Source organism: Pseudorca crassidens, chromosome 15 (assembly GCF_039906515.1).
Source record: "Pseudorca crassidens isolate mPseCra1 chromosome 15, mPseCra1.hap1, whole genome shotgun sequence".
NCBI classification, from domain to species: domain Eukaryota; kingdom Metazoa; phylum Chordata; class Mammalia; order Artiodactyla; family Delphinidae; genus Pseudorca; species Pseudorca crassidens.
In genome coordinates, this window is record NC_090310.1 from 62409958 (window position 1) to 62424503 (window position 14546).

Here is a 14546-nt window from a genome sequence, read left to right on the forward strand (position 1 = left end):
TGAAAGGTAAAACGTGATGGACACACTCCATAGAGTGTTATGTAGCTGTCGTAAGTTAGAGAATTGGGTGTATACAAATAAGTATGGATGGATGTTTAAAACTAGTGCTGGAAAAAAAAAAAAAAAAAAAACTAGTGCTGACTGTAATGGCATCACCACTTGGAACACAGTTTGACAATTTCTTATAAAGTTAAACATACACTTATCATACAACCCAGCAATTCATTCCTAGGTATTTATTCCAGATAAATCAAGTCCTGTGTCCCAGACACATGAATTTTCATAGCAGCTTTATCCATCATAAGTAGAAACAACCTAAATATTCATCAAGTAGTAAACAATAAATGATGCTATAGCCATACAATAGAATACTACTCAGCAATAAAGAAGAATTAACTGCTGCTACACACGATCTGGAGGAATCTAAAAAGCATTTGACTGAGTAAAAGAAGTCAGATGAAAAGGGAATACAGTAAGTCCCCTACATACGAACCTTCAAGTTGCAAACATTCAAAGATGCAAACGTGCGTTGGCATGTCCAATCACGTAAGTTAGTTCATGTGTCTGGCGTATGTTGTCACATGAGTGCACCCTCTACAAGTGGTTGTGCTTTAGTGTACTTTACTGTACAGTACTGTATAGAGTGCAGTATCTTTATTTCAAGCCCAGGATGTCCGGAAGCAAGCTTAAGAGCAGTGGTGATGTAGCAGGTCCTGCTAAGAAGCGCCAAGTGATAACGATGGAAACAAAAGTGAAAATAACTGAGAAAGTGGAGCAAGGTGAAAAGATGGTAGACATTGCTTGTTCTTATAACATGAATCATTAAACCATCAACACAATTCTAAAGAACAGGACAAGATCACGGAACACGTGAAGCCTGCTGTGCGATGACGTCGACAATAATATCGAAGAAGCATGGAAAAGTGATGGAGGAGATGGAGAAACTTCTCAGTGTGTGGATATAGGATCAGCATCAGTGTCGAGTCCCGCTCAGCTTAATGCTGATTCAAGAGAAAACTAAAAGCCCTTATGAAGACTTGAAGAAGAAACACGGTGAAGAATCAGAGGGCACATCTCTTAATGCCAACCATGGCTGGTTTCATAGGTTCAAGGCTAGAACCAACTCTCACAATGTAAAATAAGTGGCGAGGCAGTGAGTGCAGATATGGTAGCTGCCCAGGAATTTCCTGAAACACTTCAAGAAATTATTGATGAAGGTACTTATTTACCTGAGCAGGTTTTTAATGTGGATGAGATAGGACTGTACTAGAGAAGGATGCCAGACCAAAGTTACATCAGTAAGGAGGAAAAGTTGACGCCAGGCTACCAAGCAGCAAAGGATAGGCTAACTGTGTTGTTTGGTGGCAATGCTCCCAGCAATATGAAGCTGAAGCCACTCTTAGTTTCTCATTCAGAGGACTCAGGAGTCCTTAAAAACATAGCCAAGGGCTCTCTTCCCGTTGTGTGGAAGAGTAACCGCAAAGCCTGGGTTACACAGGCCGTTCTCCAGGACTGATTTTTCCACCACTTTATCCCGGAGGTAGAGAAATATTGCTTGGAGATGGACATCCGATTCAACGTTCTTTTGCTGCTCGACAGTTCTCTGGGCCACCCTCCATTCATGGACAACTTTCATCCCAACATCAAAGTAGTGCATCTGCCACTATATACTACATCACTCATCCAAATTACGGACCAGGGAGTTATAGCGACTTTCAAGAAATATTATTTACATCACACTTTTTGTCAGGCAGTAAAGGTGAGTGACGAATCAGGAAAAACCTTGCGACAATTTTGGAAGGACTATAACATCTACAAGGCCATAAAAAACATTGACTTTGGGTTTCCCTGGTGGCGCAGTGGTTGAGAGTCCGCCTGCTGATGCAGGGGACATGGGTTCGTGCACCGGTCCGGGAAGATCCCACATGCCGCAGAGCGGCTGGGCCCATGAGCCATGGCCGCTGAGCCTGCGCGTCCGGAGCCTGTGCTCTGCAACAGGAGAGGCCACAACAGTGAGAGGCCCGCGTACCGCAAAACAAACAAACAAACAAACAAAAAACACATTGACTTTGTTAGGCGTGAGGGTTACGGTCGTCACTATGAATGGGGTTTGGAAGAACATTTGTCCACATTCAAGATTTTCATGGATTTGAGAAGGTGGATGAGGAGTTCAAAGAGGTCTTCAGCAACTTACTGACCCTCAGCAAGAAGCTGGAGCTAGATCTGCAAGAGGACAACTTCGTTGGATTCCTTGCTGTGCAACACGATGGGCTTGCTAATGAAGACCTGATGGAATTGGAGGCTCAGAGAAAGGACAAAGAGAGACAAGAGAAGAAGAAGTAACTGAAGAACCGAAGAGATTCACCATGCAGGAAATGACAAGAGGATTTTCTTTATTTGAGGAGGGATTGTTAGTTTTTGAGGCACAGAACCCAAACATAGAACGGTACACAAAGGTTGCAGCTGCTGTTCAGAATGCAATCCAGTGTTACCATGTCATCTATGACGAGAAAAAAAGAGCTACTACCCAGATATCGCTGGATCATTTTTTCAAGAGGGTAGATAGAATTGAATCCAGCAAGGAACCAGAACCTGTACCATCAGTGTCAGATGTGAGTGAAATTGCAGCTCGCCCTCCGTCTCTTACTGCTGACGATCCTTCAGCTCTACCATCTCCCACCTCCTCTCCCTCCTCCAGTCAGTGACTCTTCTTGCCTTTTCACTAGATGCCAGCCCCTGTATGCCAGCTGTTGTACTGTACTACTGTACTTTTCAAGGTACTGGACCATAACATTTAAAATATTTTCTTTATTTTTGTGGTTGTTTTTTATGTACTATTTGTGTAAAGTATTATAAACCTATTACAATAGCCAATTGTGTGAGTTGGGTACCTAGGCTAAATTTGTTGGACTTACGAACAAATTGGACTTACAAACACACTCTCAGAACGGAACTCGTTCATATGTAGGGGACTTGCTGTATACTGAATAAGTCCATTTGTGTAAAACTCTAGAAAAGACAAATCTAATCTACAGTTATAAAAAAATGTATCAGGGGTTGCCTGGAGCTGGTGAGAGGAGATGGACATTGAGTAGGCTGGGTCATGAGAGAGCTTATCTTTTTCAGTTTTATTGAGGTATAATTGACAAATAAAACTGTCAATTTTTATTCAAAGTGTACACAGTGATGATTTGATATACATATACCTTATGAAAGAATTCCTACAATCCAGTTAATTAACACAGCCACCCATCATCTCACATCTCAACACCTCACATCTTTACCATTTTTTTTTTTGGTACAAACATTTAAGTTTTACTCTCTTAGCAAATTTCAATTTTACAACGCAGTATTATCAACTATAGCCACCATGTTACACATTAGCTCTTCAGGCCTTATTTATCTTATAACTGAAATGTGTCCCTTTTACCAACTTCTCTTGATTTGACCCACCACCCCGCCCCCAGCCCTTGGCAATCACCATTCTATTCCCTGTTTCTATGAGTTGGACTTTAAAAAATAAAAAAAAAATTTTCAGATTCCACATATAAGTGATATCATGCAGTATTTGTCTTTCTGTGTCTGGTTCCCCAAATCTTTTTTGTGAGGTAACATTGGTTTATAACACTACATAAGTTTTACGTGTATTTAAACTTCTGTATACACTACACCGTGCTTACCACCAAAAGTTTTGTTTCCATCATCACCATACAGTTGACCCACTTTACACATTTTGCCCTCCCCTCCACATTTTGCCTCTTCCCTTTTGGTAACTACTAAGCCGTTATGAGAGAACTTTGAGGATGATGAAAATGTTCTAAACACAGGTGTCAAAACTCATCAAACTTTACACTTAAAATGGGTGTGTATGTTTTATTTTATGTAAATTATACCTCAGTAAAGTTGACTTCTTTAAAAACTAGAGCTGTTTTTTTTAAAAATAAGCAATTAGGGCTTCCCTGGTGGCGCAGTGGTTGAGAGTCTGCCTGCTGATGCAGGGGGCACGGGTTCGTGCCCCGGTCCGGGAAGATCCCACATGCCACGGAGCGGCTAGGCCCGTGAGCCATGGCCGCTGAGCCTGCGCGTCCGGAGCCTGTGCTCCACAGGCCACAACAGTGAGAGGCCCGTGTACCAAAAAAAAAAAAAAAAAAAAAAAAAAAAAAAGCAATTAAGAAAAATAAGAATGAGATATATGACAGAAAACCACACATGTAAAATAAAGAGATATGCACACTAAAATATACATAATAAAACATAGGAAGAGATGCCTATGCAGAACATGGGTGGGAGTTGATTACGGGGGTAAAAATCAATAAATCAGTAAAATAAAACAAGAGAAAGGCTTTGTATAAGACCAATGATGACAAATTTGCCATAATAATTAACTCAACTCTTGGGAAAAGAGGACTAAAAGAAAGGAGAAAAAGCTCTATTGACAAGGGGCTTACTTCTAAGGATTAGTAGTGAGGAAATCAGCCCTGGAACTCATCTCCTCCCATTCCAGAAAGGGCTGTAGAAAAGAAACCTGAGGTGCCATTTGAGTTTACAACAAAGGGCACAGATTCCTCCATTCTTGAGGAACGAAGTTGTTTCTAGCTAGACGGTAGGGTACCCAGCTGAGAGTCTTGAAGGACTGGAAAGAGAGAAGAGGAGAAACTCACGGAGGCACCGTTCTTACAGAAGCTTTAGTCTAGAAAGGACTTCCTTTGTACATCCAAAGAACCCTTAGTGGCACAGAGTTTCCCCTAACACTGAACCACTGTTTTGAGATCTACTTCTCCTCCGGTAAAGAACTCCATCATAGCCTTGAATGTTTGTTCTTGTGATCGCTGATTAGCAGAATAAGGTGGCCTAATGAAGGGATGACCTGAATCCATTATGTGCATTATTTAACAGAACCAACACTGGTTTTCAGCAATAGAGGAGACTCTTATAACAAACCCTTCCCCATCTGGAGTAAGGTACTGCAAGACAAAATGCTGATTTCTCCACAGGCTAAAAAGGGGCTCCCCCACACCTGAGCTATTCATCTCCATCTCTGGGGTGTCCAGCATTCTTAAGCTTCAGCATCTCCACTTCCTCATTTCTACCGATAACCAACTATTTTGCCTTGGTTCTCATTCAAAGCTCTGCAAGAAAATAATCTGACTGGCTAAAAAGAATCTGATGTATTAGCTAATAGAGATAAACTATTGTGAAAGGACAGAAAATAATAGAACTGCCTCCCTTACTGATATCTGCAAATCTGAGCTTTTCTTTTTCGGCAAACATGAAGTCATATGTACTTGATGAGTGAGGTGAATGCTTGTCAGTAAGAAAAGAAAAGGAGCAACGAAAATTATGGAAGCAGAGTGAAAAAAAGAGAGAGAAATGAATAAAGATTAGAGGTAATCCTTGTGAGAATGTGTGCTTTCCAGATAAAATTATGGAATTAGAAAGAAGGAGTCTAGGAAATTCCCTGGCAGTCCAGTGGTTAGGACTCCATGCTTTCAGTGCTGAGGGACTGGGTTCAATCCCTGGTCAGGGAACTAAGATCCCACAGACCATGCGGCACAGCCAAAAAAAATGAGTCTATAAATGGTCCATCGAGAAGATTATCTGAGGATGTGGAAAAGTAGGAGGCATTCAGCAGGAAGGGGTTCACGCTGCTGAGTGGACTTTGCTATGAAATGTTCAGGAGCCCAAAGTCCCCATACTGAAGGTGTAGTCAGAAACCTGGCCCTGAGGCCAATTGAACGTGCTTGACCTCTTTAAATATGCTCCTGCAGTGCTGTGGCCTTTACTCAACACGATTTACCTCTTCCTGAGCCTTAAGTGGGTACTGTTGCCACCTCTGGCCTAGTGCAAGATAAGGTGGTGTCTGAGATTCAGAAAACTCTGCATCTGTTCCCTGCCTGGCCATCGACTCTTGCTTTGGCCTCCCTAGTTGGAGTGGGCCTAGCCTAGAAAATGAACTTTCTTATGTTTCCAGTGGATTCATCACATCTTGCCCAGGACCCTTCCACTCCTTTCTCAGATTTCTGCCACCAGCCCCTGGTTTTTCCCGCTTCTATCACTGCATCGAAGGGAAGTAAATAATCTACACTTCCCTCCTTTTTTTTTAGGGGTGGGGGATATTGGAGGGGAGTGATGAAAGAAAATGAAACTAACTGGTCCAAACAAGGCTTAGAAATTTTCTCACTTTCTATTACATTCCAACTCTCTGACTCCTGGTACTAAATGTAATTAGCAATGGCAATAGATAGGCTGGGGTTGGGGGATGGGCGTGGTTCATGTTACTTGAAATGATGTTTGACGGTCTATCACCAGAGGCTGTGCGGGGTAATGAAAATAACATGAGCTTTGGAGACAGACAAGTTTGGGTTCAAATTCTCACTTTGCCACTTATTAGCCATGGGATGCTGAACAAGCCAATTAGTGTATCTGAACCTCAGTTTTGTCATCTCTGGTAAGGAGACAATATTACTGACCTCAGGAGGTTTGCTGTGAAGATTAAGAGGTCATGTCTGTAAAGCACACAGAGCAGTACCTGGTAGACAGGAAGCCCTCAATGTTATTCACTATGAATGTTCACCTTTCTTGAAGCATCTGACTTGACTTCTTTCCTCCCTGAAGCTCCCCTGGTTCTCCTTCTTGAGAACATAGTCAATATTCAATAAAAGGGACAAGGATTGTCAGTGATTCAGAGACCTCTCTGCTCACTGTGCTTTTCCAAATCAAGGTTGAAATTATCAAAACTCTGGGTCTCAAGTCTAAGTGATTACTTAGAATCCAAGCTCAAGGACAGATCTCTCCTCTGTGTCTGGAGTGTATACGATGTAACTCTGTTTGAGCTCTAGTGAAAGATGATAAGGAAGGGTCCCAACATTTTATCAGAGAGTGTTTCCAAGCTTATCCCTGTTCCAGCTCTCCTTGTTCCTCCCAGGATGTCTTCCCTGGTTTCTTATCTTTATTGTTGCCTAAACTTTTCTAGAAGTTGCTCTTTCCCTCAATACTTCATTTCACTGTCTTCTTTCCCAGGAACCATCCACTGATCTCTCCATGTCAGGTCATATTTTCATCCCTCCTAGAATGTCTTTCTTTAACTTCACCCCATCCAAAACTCCCCAGGCCATTTTGAGTTTCTTGTGGACTAAGGACTAAGGCGCTGGGGAGGTGATGGGAGAAGAACTGTCTAAGAGGGTTCCTGTCCTTAAAATGCTTACAGCTTTTTTAGGAAAAGGAAAGCAAACATTTTTAAATGAACTTCATATCCTTTCGAAAACGTTCAAGAAATGTTTGCCAAATAAATTGAATCTCGATTAAGCATATACTAGGTATTAGGGTCCTCTATTAAGCACCAGAAATACAGAGCTGTATAGGTTAGTGTCCCCTAATATCCAATATATTAGGATAAACTAGGTTATGATGCAGTAACCGAAAAAAGAATCTTGGTGGCTTATAGGAACAAAGGTTTAATTTTCACTCATGCTGCATATCCATTGCAGGTTTGCTAGTGACACTTCTCCATATCTTCTCACTCTGAAACCCAAACTGATTGAATAGCCACTCAAGTGTTGCTGATCACCATGGCAGATGGAAAGAGAGTTCTGGAGGGCCTTGCACTGGCCGTTATAGGCCCTGACCTTGGAAGTAATGCATAGTTCATAACTCACTGCCTACAACAGTGACATGGCCCCATACAACCACAAGAGGGCCAAGAAGTGAATCCTACCATGAGCCTAGAATGCCGAAAGCCAGACATTTTTTGAGGTACGCGGGCCTATCACTGTTGTGGTCTCTCCCGTTGCAGAGCACAGGCTCCGGACGCGCAGGCTCAGCGGCCATGGCTCATGGGCCCAGCCGCTCTGTGGCATGTGGAATCTTCCTGGACCCGGGCATGAACCGTGTCCCCTGCATCGGCAGGCAGACTCTCAACCACTGCGCCACCAGGGAAGCCCTGGAATCTTCTTTAAATTAATTTTTATTGGAATACAGTTTACAATGTTGCATTAGTTTCTCCTGTGCAGCAAAGTGAATCAGTTATACTTATACATATAACCAATCTTTTTTAGATTTCCTTCCCATTTAGGTCACCACAAAGCATTGAGTTGAGTTCCCTGTGCTATGCAGTAGGTTCTCACTAGTTATCTATTTTATACATAGTAGTGTATATATGTCAATCCCAATCTCCCAAGTCATTGGAATCTTGATAGAGACTGCATTGACTCTACAGATGGCTTTGGGTAGTATGAACACTGTTATGATATTTATTCCTCTGATCATGAACAAAAGATATCTTTCCATTTGTTTGTATCTTCTTCAACTTCTTTTATCAAAGTCTTGTAGTTTTCAGTGTACAGATCTTTCACATCCTTTGTTAAATTTATTCTTAAGTATTTTATTGCTTTTGATACTATTGTAAATGGAATTATTTTTCTTTATTTTTTTTCAGATAATTCATTCTTAATGTATAGAAACACAACCAATTTTTGTATATTGGTTTTGTATCCTGCAGCTTCGCTCAAATCATTTATTAGTTTTAACAGTTTTTTGGTGGCATCTTTAGGATTTGCTATAGATCATGTCATCTGCAGACAGAGAAAATTTTACTTCTTTCTAACTTGGACCCCTTTTATTTCTTGTTCTCATCCGGTGGCTCTGGCTAAGACTTCCAGGACTATGTTGAATAGAAGTGGTGAAGGTGGGCACCCTTTTATTGTTCCTGATCTTAGAGGAAAAGCTTTCAACTTTTAACAACTGAGTGTGACATGTTCTGTGGTTGGAGGGATGGAGGGATTGCATCAGGCTAGACTCCATGGTTGGATGGACCTGCTGGCTAGGCTCTGCATTCAAGCAGGGCTGATGGCTGTGCTCTGTGGTAAGGTGAGACCACTGGAAGGGCTCTGCAATCACTTCTGGTTGTGCAAGTTTTCATGCTGTGTTCCCTGGCAGGGAGGTGTCACGGGTTGTACTCCACAATTGGGAATGGCTACAGACTAGGCTCCACAATCCCTCCTGGTCAGGTGGGGTCTCAAGCTGGGGTCCTCAACCAGATGGTGTCACTGGCTGGACTCTGTGTTCAGGTGGGGTTACAGGCAGAGCTTTGCCATCCAAGGAGGCCTCAGGCTGTGCTCTGCAGTCAGGTAAGTCTATAAGCTGTGTCCCAAAGTTAAGCAGGGCCACAGGCCTGGGCTTCACAGTCAGGTAAGCCACAGGCTGTGCTCTGCTGTTGGGGCCTACAGATGTATCCCACAGTTGGATGAGATTACAGGCAGTGCTCCTTGGTTGGGTGGAGCTACATGCTATGCTCCATGATTGGGTGGTGTCACTGGTTAGATTCCCTGCCTGGGTTAGATTCCCCAGGCTGTGTTCAGCAATTGGGTAAGGCCATAGGCTGGGCTGGGCTGCAGGGCAGAGCTGTAGGCTAGACTCTGCCCTAAGTTGAATTCCAAGGCTGCCCAGGGTCACTGTTCAGGCTCCCTTGTTATATGGGCCCAGAGGCTATGCTTAACAGTTGGGCAGAGCTGCTGGCTTGGCTCCCTGCCCTAGCGTGACTGTAGAATGGGCTCTGTGGCTTCCCAGGATCTCTGGCCAAGCTTCCTGATCAGGGGGACTGGAGGCTGCACTCAGCAGTTGGGCAGGGGTGTGAATTTGCTTCCTTGCCTGGGTGGTAATAGAATGAGCTCACGGCTGTTATGGCTAATTGGCTGGGGACCCAAATCAGGCAGAACTGGCAACTGAGCTCCCTGGCCACATGGGGTCACATGCTTGGCTCTGCAGATGAGCAAATCTGCTGGCTGGGATCCCTGCCCAGCCTCTGCTGCAAGCAAGAATGTGGTCCACCAAGATCTGAGCACTGGTTGCTGTAAGCCCTGCCTCCCTTCTCCATCCCTATCTGATCCCCTGTAGGCAAGCTCTGCAGATTACCTCGGTGATCTGCTTATCTCTGCTGGGATAGTAGAGTGATGACTATCCCTCTACTATCCCAGCAGAAAACTAGAGTGTTACTGTCTGAGGAGGCTAATACAAAGAGTGTCTGGTTAGAGGCACAGGGGACACAATGCCAGTTGAGAGCAAGGGTATCATACTGAACCCAGGAGAGTCAAGTAAAATTTTATATATAAAGTTAAAACCCAGCTTTCTTCTCCATCTCAACCTTGAGGATAGTGACAAGCAAACGTATACCTTCTGAGCAGGATTGTGGAGGATTCTTCCCAGGGAAATTGGCACAATCTCAGAGAAAAAACCTGAAGACACAGATACCGTGTTTCTTAATCTGTTCAGGCTGCTATAACAAACTACCACAGACTGGGTGGTTTAAACAATAAACATTTATTTCTCACAGTTCTGGAGCCTGGGAGGTCCAGGATCAATGCATCAGCAGATTCAGCATCTGGTTCACAGACGGCCTTCTCACAGCGTCTTCACTTGGCAGAAGGGGCAAGAGAGCTCTCTAGGGTCTCTTTTAAAAGAGTACTAACCTCATTCATAAGGGATCTACCCTCATGACCTAATCACCTCCCTAAAGGTCCTGCCCCTTAATACTATCACACTGGAGGTTGGGACTTCAATATATGAATTTAGAGGGGGACACATTCAATGTATCAGGATTGTAGAGGATTCTTCCCAGGGAAATCTGGCCAGTACAAGAGAGAAACCATGAAACAAGAACAGAATGCTACTTTTTAAAGAAGAAAAAAGAAGGAATGAGAGGGCTTCCCTGGTGGCACAGTGGTTGAGAGTCTGCCTGCCAATGCAGGGGACACGGGTTCGTGCCCCGGTCCGGGAAGATCCCACATGCCGCGGAGCAGCTGGGCCCGTGAACCATGGCCACTGAGCCTGCGTGTCCGGAGCCTGTGCTCCGCAACGGGAGAGGTCACAACAGTGAGAGGCCCGCATACCGCAAAAAAAGAAAAAAAGAAAGAATGAGAAAAAAACTTTAGAGAATCAACATACAAAGACAACATACAAAGAAATGTCTAGAGAGAAGAATAAAGTGGCAGAGAAAAAAGCAATGGAGAAAAATATAAGAAAATTAGAGAATCAGGGAATTGTACATTTGAAAAATAACAATTCCAGAATAGGGAGCAGGAAAACAAAGGGTGGGAAATCATCAAAGAAATAAGGCAAGGAAAACAATGTCCTAGAATTCAAGTTCATGAGTTTCCAGATTGACAGGGCCCATTGAGTACTTAGCAGAAAGCGAGTGGAGCAATGCCTTCAAAATTCAGAGAGAAAAACACTTCCAATATGAAATGAGCAACCAAACTAACTAACCAAATGTGAGATTAGTACATGAAGTCAGACATTTTCAGGAAGCTACCAGGAGATGCTCTACCAAAATAAAGGAGTAGAACAAGGAAGACCGTGGATCCAAAAAGCAGGGCATTCATCCATGGGTTCTCAAAGAGAACCCCAGGATGATATAAATGGAGATCCAGGATGGCAGCAGGTCACCAGATATAGAATCAATCCATTCAGAGAAGAGCAGGTCCAAGTGCCCAGGGAGAGAGGCTGCCAGGAAGATAAAATTGATGAAATAAATAACTAATGATTCTGAAAGTATTCAAAAGAGATGAAAGACAGCTAAATTCTCATCTTTCATAGCAGGAATTCAATGGATAATACCTGAAACTGAAAAAAGAAATAATAAGTAGCAATACAGGTAAGCATATTACTTATAAATATGGAAATAGAATCCAAAGAAACAAACAAAAGATGTGAAAGTGGTTTTCTTTGGAGAGCAAGAAATGGAGAAAGAGAAATGTGTGACTTCTATATTTTATTATAATTTCTTATTCAAAGTTGACTCAAAATCACGTGGATGAATGGTTTTGGTTTTGTTTTTAGTTTAAATAAATGGAATTTTTAAAATCATGTGGATGTATGACTTTGATGAAAATTTAAACTAAATATAAAAAAGAGAGAAACAATGGAGTGAGAATTCAGCCTGGGGATTAATTTTCCTGCTTAACAGTTTCTTTAACAATCCCAGAAAATAGGACCCCATTATAATGCTGTCTACCCCCAGTTTTCTATTAGAGAGATTCAAATAAATACAATATGCATTTGTATTAATATTCATGATTGTCCAGGAGGCAGGGAGTTATTTGCAAGCCTATATTCAGGCTAGTATGTAATCCCATCACCTCCTCATGTTAGTTATGTAACTGGCATTGGGTAAATCACTTCAACAGCCTGAGCCTCAGTTTCCCCAACCATAACCTGAAAACTCCAAAAGTTGTCCTGATAGCCTTAAGCTCTTCTCCAATCTCTTTTGACTCATAATGTTTCTAACTTGACATGTCCACTTGAAAGTCTAACGTGCATAAGTTGCTTTTAAAATATAATTGAAAGTTTTTTGAAATGCCTCCCATCAAGAGAAGAAATTTCCATCTCCTTGAATCTGGACATATATATATGTTCTGCAAAAGTGATGCTTCCAAGACTCAGTTATAAAAGGCCATAAAACCTACTGCCAGTTTGCTGGAGCATTTACTCTTGGAACCCTGGTCCCATGTAGGACTTCAGTGAAGCCCAATCATATGGAATGATCACATAGATGCTTTGGTTGACATTCCCAGGTGAGCCTAGCCTTCAGGTGCCAGATGTGAGTGGAAAAGCTTCGAGACTTTCCAGATGAAGCCCCAGGCATTTTTATTAGATGCTGTTTTCTCTACAGTTTGGGATTAATTAAGTGATTATGATATGTGATATTATGGTCATTAACAATTACTGAGAAATTACTCTTTTTCAAGTATTGTCCTAAGAACTTTATGTATTTAATCGTTTAATCTTTTTAACAATTCAGTGAGCTAGATAACATTAAGATCTCTTTTTATCTGTGAAAACCTTAAGCCCATAGAGGTTAAGTTATTTATACAATATCAGAAAGCTTACAATTTGAAGGTCAGGGACTCAACCTAAGTCTATCGGACTTAAAAGTTCATGATCCTGGGCTTCCCTGGTGGTGCAGTGGTTGAGAGTCCGCCTGCCGATGCAGGGGACACAGGTTCGTGCCCCGGTCCGGGAAGATCCCACATGTCATGGAGCGGTTAAGCCCGTGAGCCATGGCCGCTGATCCTGCGCGTCCGGAGCCTGTGCTCCGCAACGGGAGAGGCCACAACAGTGAGAGGCCCGCGTACCGCAAAATAAATAAATAAATAAATAAATTTAAAAAGTTCATGATCCTGGACAAGTATACAGTAGGGGCTCGATAAATTCAAAATAGAGTGACATGAGTGGAACAGAGGAGCCAATCACAAGAAAATCAGGAAGAATATTTCAGCTGAAGGGAATAGCAAGCACAAACAGGTTTAGTGTGTTCAATGGAAAGAATAAAGGCCAGCATGGCTGAAGAGTAGGGAGTGAGTGGGAATTTGTATGAGATAAACCCAGAGAGGTACACAGCAGCTGTATCAGGTAGGCCAGCGAGAAGAATTTGAATTTCATCCTAAATTACAAAGGATAGTCATCAGATAAACCAACATTATCTAATTTATATTTTTAAATGATGATTCTGATCAGTGGAGAACGGAATGTCCAAAAGCAAGGTTAGAAGCCCTGTCTGAATATGAGAGTGAAGGAGAGGTGGTTCCCTAAAGGAAAATCAAGGGGCTGTGACTAGAAGAAAGGGACCTCACTGCTGAGCATGCAGATGGCCACTACACAGGCCGGGAAGTGAAGTTGCTGGAGTGCAGGGCATGCACATTTTAAGGATTTTGGTATTGGCAAACACGCTTCCAAAAAAGTTGCACCAGTTTGCATTTTCATGATCAAGATATTACTCTTTCCCTATATCATAGAAAATTCTGGAATTGTTAATAAAATTGAATTCTTGCCAATTTGGAGAAATGATACCTCACTGTCATTTGAATTTGTTTTTCTTCGATTCCTGGTTAGAATGGGAAGTTGGTCTTCCTGACTCACCACGGACAGGCTATGATGTCAGAGGTGTGCCTAGGGGAACACACGTGGTAGAGCCTTCCCCTCCTCCCTTGTCCTCTGTGACTAAGATGCTCACTGTGGTTACACATATTTTGGCGTCCTCAGGAGGCTAACAAAGGCTTCAAAACCAGAGCTAAAGTAGTACATTGACTATGCAAGAAGCAGGCCCAGAGGCAGACTGTGGTTTTTGCAAGAGCCACACGGTGTATTTGGGAGTTGGGGTCAAGGGAAAAGACCTCTGACCTAACTGTTTCAGAGACTTGGAGACTGAAGGCAACCCAGACTACCCTCAGGTGCAAACCCAATTACCTTGCCCTGTTTGGGTGTTTAAAACATAGATTCCCGCATTCTCTTACTTTTTATGTCATTTCAGGATCTAGAGAAGTATACATGATGCTTCCCTACTGCAGATCTGCCCCAAATACCTGACCGAAGAGACTGAGGCCCAGAAAAAAAAGTGATTCTCCCAAGATGACACAAAAAGTTAGTCACAGAGTCAGGACTGTATATTTTCAGCTCTGCCTTCCCCATCCTCCACACCAAAATCCTATATATATCCAGACTTTTTTTTTTAATGCTTATTTTACGTATTTATTTAGTTTGGCTGCACCGGGTCT